We start from the raw sequence: 16022 nt of genomic DNA on the forward strand, positions 1-16022 counted from the left end.
CATCAAGATGACAAAGAAGTCAAGAAGTGACCGACGAAGTTTTTCCTCCATCTGCATCCTGACTTTTATTCCTTTAACAGAAAGTACTGGATCCAGACAAAGGGGACACTGGATGGGACTTTAACTAAAAGCAACAAGCCGGGGTTTAAGTGTACGTCCCCGGCTCCCAAACACAACTGCGTATTAGAAGCCTTGGGGACAGAGAAAGGACCTCCCTGGCTGCACTGTCAACCAAGGCAGTCAGAGTCTCTGGCGGAACAGGATACAGGTGTTGGCGTTTACTAAATTCTCCAGGTGACTCTGACGGGAAGACAAATTCGCAAAACGAGGCTTTCGCGGACGCGACTCACGTCCAGACCCCATGCACCCCTGGTGGTGTTTGCTTCTTTGAGAAAACCTGTGTTTCAACCAAACAGACTGGCACGCAGGCTGAAAAGCCAAACCACGCATATTACTGCAATAGCAACCGTGCCATGCGACATGGAATCTGTACCCCCAGCGATCCGCCGGGACCACGCCTGTCCCCGGAGGTGACCCAAGAAGACCTTTCGGGTTTTCTGCTCAAAGGAGTCTCCATCACAGCTCTAGACAATATTTTGTGCTCCTTTGCCTTAATACATGTCCTTCAGATATTATCTACAAACGATCTGTGGGCCGCCACCACCCCACCTGCCTGTCTGCTCCCGGTGTCCCAAATCCGTCACCACGCAAGCCGGTGATATCGCTGTGCGGCGCCAACGTGACTGGAACCATGCACTTCATGGCCGCTCTGGAGCTAAGTGCTGCCCTCCAAGAACATCTCCTTTCTTGAGTGACCTGTTTTCTGTGGAGGCAAGAACGGCCTCAGACCTTCATTTTCACGCTCTCTGGGAATCTACTGTTCCATTTTTCTAAAAAGTTCCCACCGAACGAAAGGCCCGTGTCAGGTACCCTTTTCCACGGGGTCAAATGTCCCCAGCGGAAGCCAGCGGGCCAGCTCCCGTTAGCTCCAGCGTTTCTCGAAAACCAGGACTTCCCGTTCGTTATTTATTCAGCTAACTGGACAGGTCACGAGCCAGCTTTCCGAGAAAGAGTGGGAGAAAGGTCATTTTTCGGAGACCCTGCACGAGTTGAAAACGTCCTGACTCTGACTTCTGATCTGGATAGAGGTGGCGCTTGTCAATTTCTCTCTGTCTCCCAATCTTTGGTAAAGACTTGGAAGGGTCCCCTGCCATTCTAACGCTTGATTATTCACGGATTTTCTTTTTCTTTCTTTTTTTTTTTGTTTACTTGTCTTCTAACCACTCTGAGGACTCCAAGTTCTCAGGACCTTCTCCGCGCAGCCGGCGACGTGAAATTTCGTCACAGTGGGGTTGGCAGTCAGTTTCATTTCATTTACATGATTGGGTCACATAAGCCCGGGAGCTCAGACCTCTCAATGCTGAGGGAAATTATTTATAAGCCGTTTCTGCCTCTTTTATTCTATGACATCCCTCTCTGTAAACACTGCTGAGGTGATGAATGTCCACCTTGAGGCTTAATTTTCGTTCCTATTTGGTCCCATCTCTTTCTCATCAAGCTGCCTCCACAGGAAATAGCCTCATAGGTATTTTACAATATAACGTTTAAATATGGCTGTTAGGTTACTTTTTTCAAAGGAGTCCCATATATTTTTTAAAAGATCAATATTTTTGGCACATTTCCCACAAGTTATAGATTAGAATTTTTTCCCATGTTTTCTAGTTGGTGCTGTGTATATTTCCTCTAGATAGATTTTTTCCTGGCATTTTTTTTTTTTAAGACTCTGTATGGGAGGCCACCAGAGACGATGTAGGATGCTAGGCTGCTGTCTCTCCTTTGAGAATAACTTCTGTGCGGGTAGGCAGGGACCTTAGCCGACGGATGTGTGTGCAGTGAATACAGAACTTACCCAATGACCTTCAAATGCTATTTTTGAACTTCTTTTCACTGCCCGTTCAGTTTCCCCATCAAAGGTACCCTCCGATACTTCTCTGTACAACTCCAGTGGCTTTCAGCTTAGGGAGACGTCGGGGCAGGGGGCGGGGGGAAGGAGCAACTTGCCATAATTATGCAAAGGGTATGAAGCTCCATAGTTTGCAGTCTGGGTGCTCAGTCCCTGTTCCCTAACCCTCTGGCCCCTGGATCTTTCTCTCCTGGGTGAAATTCCGCCAAAAATAAACTTTTCATTTTCTGTGGAGTAGGAGAAAGGACCACACTTTGCCACACAGGATGCAAACATAGGCTCTAACAGAAGGTCAATTGAGCTTAAAGTTTTGGAAGAGGTACATAAAAAAAAAAAATGCATGTATTCAGTTGAACCTGGATAAACAGAAACATGGAATTCTCTGCCATCAGGGAGATAATTTGTCTCATATGTAATTCAAGGACTTGCTTTAAAAAAATACACCATCAAGAAAAATGATAGGATAGCAGAAGATTGGGTAGCACTACACCCCCTTGAAGTAAGAAGACTGCCCTTCATGAGATGTAATTCACTACAGTGGATGAAATGCTTTCCAACGTCATTTAATAAATAGGCTGATCCTGAACAAGCCAGATCCTGTCTGATCTCAGAAGCTAAGCAGGGTCGGACCTGGTTAGTACTTGGATGGGAGACCACCTAGGAAGACCAGGTGCTGTTGGCGTAAAAAACAAAAAAAAATAAAAAAAATTAGGGATTGTAAGCTGACAAGGTCCTTGCAAGCTCTGAGGTCAACTAAAGGTTGCCTCACCTAAAAAAAAATATATATATATATATATTTCTTTATATATATATATATATATATATATATATATATAAAATATATATATTTCTTTATATATAAATATATATATTTCTTTATATATATAAATATATATATTTCTTTATATATATATTTCTTTATATATATATTTCTTTATATATATAAAGAAAAAAATAGGCTGATCAATTTTTTTTTTCGCATACCATTTCATTATTTCCTGTCACACATCCGATCACAAACGATTTATTTTTTTCCTCACTTTTATCTGGCAGAGATACATCTCATACAGCTAGGTTAAAACAATTTTTAAATAAGAAATGGAGCTAAAAGTCAAAGCTTGTATAGAAAAATAAGGTGGCAGCAGGCGTGAGCCTGAGCGTACGGAACGCACGTCAACAGACATTTGCCAACATCCGGCTCCGAAGCTCCCCCTCCACCTTTGTCACCCAGTCAATGCAAGTCCGCAAGCTGTGTCCGGCCCGTCCGTCACATGTCTAAACGGCTCCTAACGGCCACTAAAGTCTCTTTCGGGGCCAGCGCTCTCTAATCTAAAATGAGTAGGAGTCTCATTTATACCTTTGGAGAACAGACCACCTAATGAAACTGGCCATTTGAAGGTCTCCAAACTAACTACCGAAAGTCAACAAATCTGCTCATGTGACTCGGCAGGGTGGCCCAGAAGTAGGGTGTCCTCCCAAGAGTCAATGCTCGAACACAGGAAATAACCATTGCCGCCAAGGTCACTGGCGCGTCCCTCCTAAAACTATCTTGGTTGAGATGGTGGTGAAATTAACGTTAATGCTGGTTGTCCCTTTCATCACCACGGGGTGACAGACACAAAGATGACTCTGAAAAGTATAGGAGAGACTGTCTTCCCATTTGCTGTTGTCCGCGCGAGAAACGCTATCCCCAAAATACGCCTGATCAAGCTCCTTGGGAAGCACGTCGGGACTGTCTTTGGGAGGATAATTTTGCTAAGCACGTTCTCATCCCCGATGTGCATTACTGTTTGAGAATTAAGAAAAGAAGTAGCTTCTTCCCTTTCAGAGGACACGACAATCAAGTATCTTCTAGCTGTTGGAGTCTTGGGTATTCGCCGGAGGAGTTGAAAATTTATGTCCACACAGAAACCTGCACGTGGACGTTTATAGCAGCTTTATTTGTCACTGCTGAAACCTGGAGGCCACCAAGACGTCCTCTAGCAGCTGAGTGAATAAAGACACTGTCATAGACAGAGAATGGAAAGTTATTAAGCGCTACAAAGACGCGAGCCACAAAGCCGCGCAACGATACAGAGGAACCTTAAAGGCGTTATGACTAAGTGAGAGAAGCCGTCTGGAAAGGCTGCACACTGAATGAGTGCCACTCTAGGACATTCTGGAACGGGGAAAACTATGGAGACGGCAAAAAGATCCATGGTCGCCAGCGGGAGGGACGGGGAGGGACGAGTAGGTGGAGCACAGAGGATGTTTGTTTGGGGCAGAGACACTACTCTGTGTGACACTGTCATGGCGGCTACATGTCATCATCCATTTGCCCCAACCCACTGAACGCAGAACATCAAGACTGAACCCTAATGTAAACTACGGTCTCCGGGTGATGACGATGTGTCGCTGCAGGTCTCATTAGTTGTGACAAAGGCACTGTGCGGTGCGGGTACTGACGGGGGGCTGACAAGGAGGTGTCTGGAGAATTTCCGTACCTTCCTCTCAATCTTACTATGAACCTAAAACTCCTCTTAATTAAAACACCAGAGTTACAAAAACAAAGATTTATTCAAATAAACAAAGTATTTATGTCCCCCCAGAAATCAGTGTCATTTCAGAGGCATCAAGGACAGCCAACAGCAGCGTTTCAGGCTGAGCTGCGAAAGCTCGTACATGCTAATAACCGAAAAACAGCAAACTACATCACAGGGCTGTCCCTGGGTTCTCAGGAGGGACCCCTGGCCGACCTGCCAGCTCCCTCACTTAGAGGCAGCAAGTGCTACGGCCCCATTTCGAATCACAGGGACAGCACCAAAGTTCGGGGCCCAGACACTTGCAGAGAGAAGATGCATAAGGAAGCAGTTCATTCCTCACTTACAGGGCTGAGACGTGGGGTCCCTTCTCCCGTCTTCCTAGGGACATTTCTTCATTATCGCCCATCGTATGACGGTTATAATGCTGAAGGCACAACCATCTTTTTAGAGCACGTGGGAAATGACTAAGTTAACATCTTATCACCAAGATCGCTTCACGTTTTTAGTAAAACCACCTTATTTCATCCTAGAAAAAAATGAGCGTGAAGCTTAAGGAAATATGTTCGATTGACAAAGTCTTTTTAAAAAGAAACTTAAGAGAGAACAAAAGTACTGAGATTTCCACGGCAGAGAGCCGTAAACTAACCCTCCCTCTGTGAAACCACATCAAAAAGCAAACTAGGATTTAAGTGTCCAAGGGCAGTTAGATGTATCTGCTTATTATAGATACCTAACATCGAATATATTCATTTATTGTCTGTTAACATAAACGGTAACAGCGGATCTCAGTTAAAGAAACAAATACCTGTGGCTATGCCATTCTTCAAAACAAAAACAGATCAGAGTTACTATAAACTGCAGTTAAGCCACATGACCTTCAGAAGGTCTACACTGCGAACAGCGTTTGTTTGTTTTTTTTCCACGTTCACTTTTATTTATTGATGTTATTTTGAAAGCGTTACTTTTTAGTATCTTCCCTGGAGCAGACTCATCTCCACCAGCACAAGGTGATCAGCCTGTTTCCACATTTTTCTTTAAATGAAGGGAAGGGAAAGCCCTCTTGGGGGGTGGGCGGGGGGTGGACATTGCATTACGAGGGAGTGGTATTTTGCTTCTCTTCCTCAGAGCGACAGCAAGGATCTCTCTCTGTGCTGAGGACAAAACTTAATCACTTTTAGCAGATGGTGCCAAGCACCCTCGAGGGGTCACGACTTCCTTGATAATCTACAATCATGTGCCTGAGCACAGACACACCTAGGAAGACAGGAATGCAAAGAATTTACAAGAGACAACAAAGGAGGGAGACTCTCTCTAAACACAGTCTTAGTCACTACGCTTTTGCTATGAGATCAATTCGATCGATGATGTTTGGGGCGTTGTGTTGGCTGGGCTGGTGGTTACAGCAATACTAGATATTTCCTGCACTCGAGGGTTTTGTGTTGTTAAGGGTGGAAAATTTTCAAGCGAGCAAACTAGCTAAGTCAGCTACAGGGAAGAAATATCTTTAGATATCAGAAGTTGTCCTACTTGCTTGTGTGTGGTTTAGGAAGTGTATTGTATAAAATATGTAGATGGCCAATGTCTGCTTCTGTAATCCATTTACTTGTTAATTAAGGGTGTTGTTCCAGGCAAAGATATGCTAACAGCCAGCTTCCACTTCTGTAATCTGCTGGCTTGTTCAGGAGACCACCAGGATATGGTCTTGAGCTTTATCAGCTGCCTCCTCTGAAAGCTCAGGGCTGATCTCCTCTAGCCCTGCGTGATAGAGAGTCAGTCGCCGGCCGGCTAATAAAGGCTCATAATTAATCTCGATTGGCTCCGTGGGTCTCAGAATCGTTCGCGCCGTAACATTGTGTGCGTGTGTGTGTGTGTGTGGCCTGGGAGAGAAGTCAGACATGTAAGAAAAGAGGCAGGGGAATGTTTCCATGGATGTGCTTTCTTAAGTCATAACCAATGACGGGGGGGTGACTTCCCTGAGAAGTGACACGTTTGGGTGAAGGTGGAGTCGTGACACAGAACATGGTTTTTTTTTTCAGGAACTCAGCGCCACGAAGGATGTTCGCTTGAGGGGCGGCAGCATTTAAAAGAAGAGACACAGGGGTCCCGAGCTGGGGAGAGGATTTTGGACTGCCTGGGTGAACCCACCGTAGTTACGAGGTCCCCGGAGGAGGACACAGAAGACACACACAAACCAGCAGTTTGCGGGGCCCGGAGCCCAGGGATGCTGGCAGCCTCCAGAAGCTGGGAATGGCTGGGAAATGGATGTCCCCTTAGAGCCCTGCGGACACTTTGCTTCTTCCCAGACATCCGGCCTCCACCACTATGTATATTCATGTGCCTTGTTCAAACCAGTAAGGTTGTGATCATTTGATACGACAGAGTAGGAAATTGATACATTGGGGAAAGAGAAGAAACGGAGGGAAATGAACTGTAACTAGTCTCTCAAGAATACAATGGTCAATAATATTGTCATAACCATGTGTGTTGCCCTGTGGGTACCAGACTAATTGGAGGATCCCTTCTTAAGATATATAACTATCTCAGCACTATGCTGTACACTTGAAACTAATCTAAAATAATACCATCGACTGTCAACTGTCACTGAAAAATAAAATAACTAAGATCGGACAAATCAAATAAAAAACAAAGAAAAACATAATATTGGGCCAATGAATTATATACAATTATATGTGGTATCAGATGGGTACTAGACTAATTGCGGAGATCACTTCATAAGTTATATAAATGTCTAATCACTATATTGCATACCTGAAACGAATATAAGTATCGTATGCCAACTATAATTTTTGGGGGGAAAAAATGGCGACTGAGACATAGAGACCCAACGTAAGACGGGACCACGGGAAGGTGCCTTTCTGATGCTATAGAGCAGCCCTGCATTTCCAGACACGGGGCTCTCAGGAAAAATCGATTTGCGAGAGTGTCAACAGGTGCTGTGTGGAAGACTCTGGTGGCAAAGTGTATATTATAAGAGAGTTTGCTTTCTAAGCCCCGAGAAGTCAACGCATCGCGAAATTCCTTTTCCAAAGCAGTTTAGCCATTTTAACACAAACAGCATTATTCCAATTTCTCCTTTAGATGTAATAAGATCAATTAACTGATCTTCAACTACACCCCAACAAGATGGCATCGCTGTGGAACGTGCCTTCCGATGCCATCCGTGCACTCGGAAAGGCTACGAGAGAGCTGACTTTATCCTCAAATCGAGCCCATTCTGGTCAGATGTTCCTGAACGTCAGGAACGGGTTTGTTTAGATGCTCGATGCTGCATTATTTCAGAGACCTGTTCTAAGACTTCGCCACAAAAATAGTAGTCATTTAAAAATGCCGAAGAAAGTCATGAGGATAAAACATGCTTAGTACCGTGATTGCAAGTAACTAAATGTTTAAACTATTATCGCACATTTCCAAACACAAAATAATAAATGACAATTATTCAACTTTCAGCTCCTGTTCCCGCTTGTTAACTGACGTTTGAGCATCTATTTGGCTTAGTCGTTTTAAAAATGCGACTTATGATGTCTGATCAAAAGAATGAAATTAGTTCAGACTTTTCATTGACTGATGATTATGGAAGGCTAAATGCAAATACAATGAGACCCCCAAAAAATAGAGGAAAAAAAAAAACACCCGTTACGAAACTTTGAATCTGTAGCTGACATATTTCTCGTTTTAAAGTGTACCGTCATTACGAATCAGCAACTTTTGAAAGGTAAGAAATTAATGAGGATGTAGAATGGTCTTCTTCTGACACCATGGCCGATGACCTGGCCAACTTGTATCTGTTCTCTTTCTACCCAGAACGGAACGATTTGAACAAACCCATCAATTTACCAGTAAAAGGACAAGTAAAAGACCCATCATTCCCCAAGGCAGGCTTAAATTTTCTATATCATGGGGAAGGAAATATAGCAGCTAAAACTGTAGTCCGTCTAGAAGACTTAATTCCAGATAAGTCGATGCTAAAGAATTCATATTTTTCTGTGCACGTACAGGACACCAGAACAAACACTTGGGGGAAAATCTGTACAATTTACACTTCATTGCGTCTGAGCTGCTATTCTCTACGAAAAAAAAATATAAATGTCATAAGACACTGTGTTTATTTCCTTCCTGCACCCAGGTTCACAAAATTCAAGGAAGAAAAATAACACCTATCATCTTTGACTGAAAGGCATAAGTGTGGTTTACGAAAACATAACGAACAAGGGCCATTTTTTTCTCCATCTTACATTAAAGCATCAGAGAACGATTTTCTGCACAACGGAAAAAGAGCAGTGTCCACTCAGAGGCCGGTCGGTCACCTCTTGACCAATACGTAGGGGAGCTTCAGGTGTGGGATGGTGAGTTCCCAGAGCTGGACCAAGCTCACATCACCAAGGGTCACTTCCTCCAGCGCTCAAGGGACAGGAGGAGGTCTGAGGACAAGTCCAATGTCACCAGGCCACTTGGCCAGCTAAGCCGGAACGAGACCGCCTGCTGCTGGCTTCCAGGAAGTGCCTGTTTCACTTCCTGTTTAAGGACCACGTGGCACACACGAAGCTGCACTCGGCACACCGCCTTTGCGGAGACTCTGCAACACGCGGTGCCCTGTTCTGGGCCCCGTGAGAGTGACGGATGCTTCTCTACGTCAATCTCCAACTGCAAAAGGTCCTGTGAGGACATGGTGACCGCTGTGCTAGTCCATGATTTTCCTATAGATTAGGGGACATGCCGCCTCGGTAAACCCTAAGTATTATACCCCTGTCATCGTATGTCACGCTTCGGTACATTTATACTTAGGAACACAACGGAAAATGCCCAGCAGTCGCTGTGCAAAAGACAGGAAACAGAATATAGTCAAGGGAGAATGTTAGACTGAAGATCCTTAATTATCTGCAACTGAAATGTATTTTGCTAATATTTACTATAGGTCCACAGAGCACCGGGGGTAACATCCAACGACCTGTCAGAGAAAGACAGAACAATTCCACTGCCCTATGAACATTTATCACCTACTCCCAGGAGGCAGGCTGAGTCAGGATTACCTCGCTGTCAAATTCTCACACACGCACACAGACGCATATACACAGACACACACAGAATCAAGAAGCTCCCCACTTTTACCTGTAAAAACACGCTTCATTAAAAAGTTGGTGATCAGAACGAAAGACAGTGACCACTGGTCCTTAATCAAGCATCCTGCTCTTCGATGGTCTAGGTGATGAAACAAGTAACAGGCACATGACGAACCCCGTCATCACGATGGTTTCCCATGATCAATCGCCCTAATTATGAGCCATATCCGTCACGATCAGAGTCACTGTAATCTGTCACGAGAACAGCCGGGGACAGCCCACGCTAATCGGCATGTGCCAGCTGGATCACGTGTGTTTTAGGCTGACGACGGCCATCAGCTCTCGCCGTGGAGCATGCAAGTTCCACGTGTGACATTTCAGAACGCTCTAAGACCCCGTTCATCCACACGCCCCAGATTCCACGTTACGAACGCCGGCTCCGTGTTTGAGAGCTTGTAAAGCCTGCACTAATAAAATTCCTAACCTGAAAGCACATATCTCTATCATCAGTAACGTTTTGTGATATATATTCATCTTCATTTCTCATGTGCAGATCCCAGACGTTTACCGTGACCTGTCCCACTATCCCACAAAGAATCGCACCAGATGTGTCATAAAGAGTCAAATAAATATCTTAGACTTTGCAGGTCGCCCAGTCCCTGGCACCGCCGTTGAACTCTGGCACTGCGGTGTGAAACTGGCTCGAGCGGACATGTGAATGCAAGCGTGTGGCCGGCTCGAGAAAATTCCACTTGTGAACGGAAGTGACTGGCCCACAAGCCACAGCTGGCGCACCTTCCACTAGGACACGTGGCATAGTCACTTACTCAAAGTGACTTTATGTGCAATATCGGCATACTGCATAACTGATAAGTAGTATAAGATTATCTACTCAACTAGATATAGCTGATCTTTATTTTTTCCACCCTAAAATATATTGTTTTGGCAGAAAAGAAGCATTAAACTAGGAAAAAAACTGGCAGTATAATACTGGTAACAAGGTAAACAATCATGGATTTGGGGACTACTTACAAAAAAAGGATCAAGGAAGCTCAAAAACAAATTATTTATATTATTTTATTACTATATTTACGGTATGTATATTTTTATTACGATTATATTTATATATTTAAGTATATCTCAGTTCTTGTACTAAATTACTATATCTACTCGATGTCCCTCTAAATCACAAAATGTTTAATGAAAGATTCATTTGGATTATGTGTTCAAAACTAAGTAGAACATAAAATATCTCAGTGTTCAAAGTTATGAGCCCCTAGGAAAATTCTGGTCACCAGAACCTTCAGCATCCTATTAATTGAGTTCCATACAATACTTCCTGATTTTTGGTTCATGCGTTGATCCTTTCACTTAGAAATGAAAATCATGGTTTCAGAAGTGCCATGAAGGCAGGCTTTCTTGGTCATCGGTTTTGAATTGAATTAAGCCACCCTTGGAATAAAACAAAGGAATTTCTAGCATGAGTTTACCAGGACCGACCCAGGCAACTATAAAAATCCACTGTTAAAAAAAAAAGAATTCTTTTAACAGGTAGTATAAAACCAGAAAGTGTTCCTTCAACCTTCTATAGGAAATTTGGCTACAAGGGTATAAGCTGAAATTTTAAAGAATTCAATAGACTTAATGAATTATTCGTATTTCCTAAGCAGCTGGTTTTTTTTTTATTTATAATCACAGATTCTTCACGGTGAAAAGGATATGAATGCATGCCGCTCTGTTCTTTAAAGCATCAGAAGCCCATTGTCTAGATTCCACATGGAAGTGAAATCATACGACATTTGTCTTTCTGAGTTACTTAGCATAATGCCCTCTAGGTCTACCCACGTTTTTTTTTTTTTTTGCAGATGGCAAGATCTTATCCTTTTTTATGGCTGAGCAATATTCTATCGTATATAGAAATTGCCTTTTCTTTATCCATCTATCCACTGATGAACACTCATGTTCCCTCCATATCTCGGCTATTGTAATCAACGCTGCAATGAACGTATGCATGCACATGTCTCTTCGAAGCAGTGTTTTGGGTTTCTTCGTAGGAATGCCCAGATGTGGGATTATTGGGTTCTCCTGTGTAGTCGTGGGCATGGAGAGCAGAGCATGGGAAGTGTGGTCAGTCGTCCTGTAATAACTACGTACTAGATTGACCAGGGTCATCCCATCGTCAGCTATATAAATGCCTAATTTCTGTGTTGTACGCTCAAGACTAATAGGACGCCGTATGTCAAAGGTAATTGAAGAATAAAAACAAAAATTTTATTAGAAAGAACGAAAACGAAATAAAATATCACAATTCTGATCAGCCAAAACTAGCTGCTTAGCAGCAGATCTGGATGACAACAAAGACGCCCAGTTCACAGGCCAGTGTGTTTTTCCACTACAGCCGGCACCGCCTGTGACAACCGCAGCAGTGAGTGTCTGGAGATGCCACTGCAGGAAGAGTGATTTATCGCTTGTGCTTCATCCTCTCAAGCCATCCCAAAGATACCGCACAGGAAGGTCCAACCTAGGGCCACATCTCACCAAGGGCCACCCCTAACCTTCACCCCGAAGCATCGCCCCCACTGGAGTGGCCGTCAGACACTTGCACAAACACGCCGAGAACGGCCCGTGGTGTCGGATGCAGGCTGAGCCCACGCGCGTGGGGTCAAGTCAATACGAAAGCTGCCTGCAGACAGACGGACTCATTCCCCTGCCCTGACTATGCACTTCCTAGAATGTGCCCGTTGGGTTTCATGATGGGACCTGTCATACTGTGACTGTTGAGTGCCGCGCGGCTCTGAGCCCCCATGCCAGGCCGATGACGAAGTCTTCTCCTTGGAACTAGGAAAGGCCGGCGACACTAAACAGAGGGCCCCTTGCTCCGCGCCCAGGGAAATGGTTGTAACCTGCACTGGGTCGCTGTCGCCAAGGCTGCGTGTGTGCAGAGGGATTCGCAAGCTCCCGGGACTTCACGCCTCGGTTACACACTCATGCTCCCTCGCAGGGGGAAATAAAGACGGCCATTTAAAAAAGAAACTCTTGCCCGATACCTAAGACAAAGGGATGCGTGTAAGGTGTCGCCACCGATCATTTCGTGGTCGGCGTGGGGAGATATGTGTACGCCCACCGAGTACGTGTGACGAAATGGGTAAATCTGTGTATACAAGACAAAAACAGCAAAGTAGGATCGTCTTGCGAATTGGCATGTGGATGACCGAGATGGGGAACGGATTCGTCTTTGCTGATTCGTTACAAATTACCTTTGAAAAAAGCTTTAAAAACTAGCATTTTGTGTGTGTGTGTGTGTGTGTGTCATGAAGTATAAAGAGGAGTTTGGAAATCAAACGTGATGGGAATAAGAGTTCAATGAAGGACATGAGCTGGTCGCCCTTACAGAATTCGGGAAAGCTCCACAGGAGAGACGTGGCGAGTCCGTGCTCTGTGCTTAAGAGACGCTCAGAGCCGTTTGCGGTCTAAGCCGCGGCACTCAAATCGATCAGAAAATCAGTAAACAACCCGTAGTTCATCGATATCATCATAAATCCTGCCTCAGCGGAGCTCGACTTGACACCTGAGCCACGAAGAGACAAACAATGACTGGAAACTTAATAAGTCGCATCCTTTCAGAAATTTACGTATGACGTGGAAAGGCCCAGATTCGCATTGTGACATATGTACATTGAGATTGCTCACAACCGTAATGCATAAAAGTGTCTTTTCTACTCATGTCCCATTACGCAGGCTACACTCTGTTTCTGGTTCCCAGATGCAGAGGAGGATCCTGTGGCCTCAGTGGGCCCTCAGCCTGTGCTGGAAGTGCGCGCCTGACACATGGGTCCTACTCCGTGGGCGCAGCCAAAACAGGGTACAATGACATCCTGAGACCACTCAAATACTTTAGCTGTAAACCGGATGGGGCCTCCAATGACCAACGGGTCCACGGCTGAGTTTCAGGGGAGTTTACACAGATGGGTCAGATGATAACGGACTGGTTTATGAGACAGGCTCTGCCTTGTGGCTGTGCACACGGTCAAAGAATTCTCACGGGACCCTGCATTTTCAACGCGCGCCTTTATGTGCACTCCAAATACCTCTGAAATCACCGCGTGCCCGTCTATTTGTTCACTGCAAATAGATGTTTTAAAACTATTGTTACCAGCAGTCTACCCTGAAATGCAATCGCCAGATTACATTTAACTGTACATGCGGCCATAAGTGAAGTCAAGGGTTGGTTCTGTCACTTACCATTCCACCGTTCTTCTAAGAAAAGGCCTTTAAGAGTGACTCCGTACCAACTCTGGGCTTCACTCCCATGTCAGCACACGTTTCTCCTACGAAAAGACGAAAGAGAAACACATTGCTCCTCTCAGTCAAAGACATGGCGGACGCTTCACAAGCAGAAGTACACTCCTCATAAGCTTTCTTTTGGGTAGTGACAAGTACCAGCCAGTGATGGTGGCATAGAGTCATTCTTCCCCGGTTGGTTGCCTGATAATTCAAGCAATTGAGGAAGAGAAGCGACACGTGGATTCTCTCACGAACCATCCCGTCCACACTCGACGTGAGAATCCAGAATAAAAGGAGACTTTGAGGTGACCAACACACATCACCTTGGCAGTAGGCTGAGCATCGTTCACTTTTTCTGGAAGATGATAATTTAGGGCAGGTCTACGCTCAACCTAGCTTATTTAAATTAAGAATTTAAACTCCTTCCCAAATTTAATTTGTGAAAAAGCCAATGCACACTGTGTCAATCATTTATTTCCAAGAAGGAATCGTGAGGCTGCAGATTTGTTCCCCCCTCCGCCCACATCGGTGGGTCAGAACGCACAGGATGAAACGCTGTATCTCCTGTATCTCCTGCGACGAATCTCATCTGCTTGGTCGGCAGACCACGTGGCACCGTTCCTGTGACTTCACGGGGCGATCTTCTCTGTAAAGGACGCGTCTCTCTCCCGACACTGCTCACGCTACGTACAAACGAGAGCCGTTGATGGGGCAGGCGGCTCCTTGCGAGGATTTCTGGCCGAATCCCCACGTGCCTTTGACACGTACCGAGCAGAAGGGGAGGAAAGACTTCTCCTTGGAAAGAACCCTGCTCACCGATACCAGTTCTGGGGTGAGGGGGACCGTCTCCACGCCGGTGGTCTCTACGTCAGGGAGGGAGGTCTCCATCCATCCTGCTGGCCTCCCCTGCCACCTCCGGGTCTTCCCTTAGAGGTGCTGGTCCCTATCCTCAGCACACACCACACAATCTCTGGTGCCAGGCAAGCTTAAGTGTGTGCTCCATACTTTTTATTTCTTCTCGGACGATACCCCTTTCTGTGTGAACTCACACCATGATGCTCTTTCTGACAGCTTTCTGTATGAGAAGCTGACGCCCCACCACTGACGACTCAGGAGAAGGCCGTGGCCCTCTGTTACATGCCATTTCTGTTCGTATCGACAAAGAATTGGGATCAATACTCCTCCACTCAAATTGTTACTCTATTTTTCTCACTCGTTCTGTGTTCCATGATCCTTTGCAGTCCACGGTGTACTAAGCCTCACATCGTGTATTTAAAGCTAAATTATAAGATATGGTCATGGGGTGAATAAGATATTTTGAAGGTTAAAGAATAAATTCTCTAGATTAAAATACTTCGTGATTTTACCATTAAATTTGGACTATTATAGAAGGCCTCGAGACAGATAAATAAGACTACAAAGAGCTCATCATTTTGAAACGAATACAAAATTACATACTGTAATCTGTTTTCCCATAAAACTATATGCTCTGCCATATAAATATCATTTGTGAAGACTTACAGTATCCTTCGGCTACCGATTCACCTATAAAAGCTTCTTTTAAAAACAAATATCACCTACGATGATTTGATATTAGTCAAGACAAACCGATATTGATGAATTACCCATGTATTGGCAAATGTTACCATAAAAATTGTGTATCTTTAATGGAGCCTTAGCGTGCAGAGAACAGACTGCTCAAAGCATGCATACCTTCGGAGGCATATCAGACGTGGGAGCTAAGACGGATGTATTCCACGCTACGATGATGTCTGAAGGAAGCTTCTCCACATAATTACATCTTTACCACTTGAGATTTGGGGGTTCACCGAGGCCTTTAGAGCCATTCCAATGAGTCCTGGTTAGTAGCTCAAAAAGATACCTAGAACATAAGACATAAAGATATGATTATTTTCAAATCGATGTAGCTCTGACTTTTCGATACGGCACCGTTATGATTTGATTTCCTTGTACCTAAATGATTTCCAATGCATATGGCCTAGAAATCCTGCGTGCTTTCATTTCGCGAGTGTTTGCTGAGCAAAGACCTTGAATGAGACAGACAGAAAAGGATTTGCGAGGACGGATTCTGACACGGAAGCCTTGCGGGGCTGCTGGTCTTATGAAGGAGACAAAGCAAGGACTTGTATATAATTGCGTGAACTCCTCTACCAG

The 16022-nt window shown here is 44.7% G+C and overlaps 1 protein-coding gene across 7 annotated transcripts in view; it reads right to left on the reverse strand.

The window, feature by feature from the left end:
* Positions 1–16022, reverse strand: part of NLGN4X (neuroligin 4 X-linked) — a 247268-nt gene that overhangs the window by 203447 nt on the left and 27799 nt on the right. For 6 of the 7 annotated variants that reach the window (XM_039839641.1, XM_039839634.1, XM_039839640.1 and 3 more), the window contains exons 2-3: positions 15561–15729; positions 13806–13891 (exon numbers count right to left, since the gene is read on the reverse strand). The gene's annotated coding sequence lies outside the window, so the exon portion shown is untranslated. Of the gene's footprint in view, positions 1–4829; positions 4854–13805; positions 13892–15560; positions 15730–16022 lie in introns of those variants that run through there. The other variant, XM_039839639.1, reaches the window with a different exon arrangement.

The sequence above is a fragment of the Pteropus medius genome, unplaced genomic scaffold (assembly GCF_902729225.1).
Source record: "Pteropus medius unplaced genomic scaffold, Ma_sr-lr_union100, whole genome shotgun sequence".
Lineage (NCBI taxonomy): Eukaryota > Metazoa > Chordata > Mammalia > Chiroptera > Pteropodidae > Pteropus > Pteropus medius.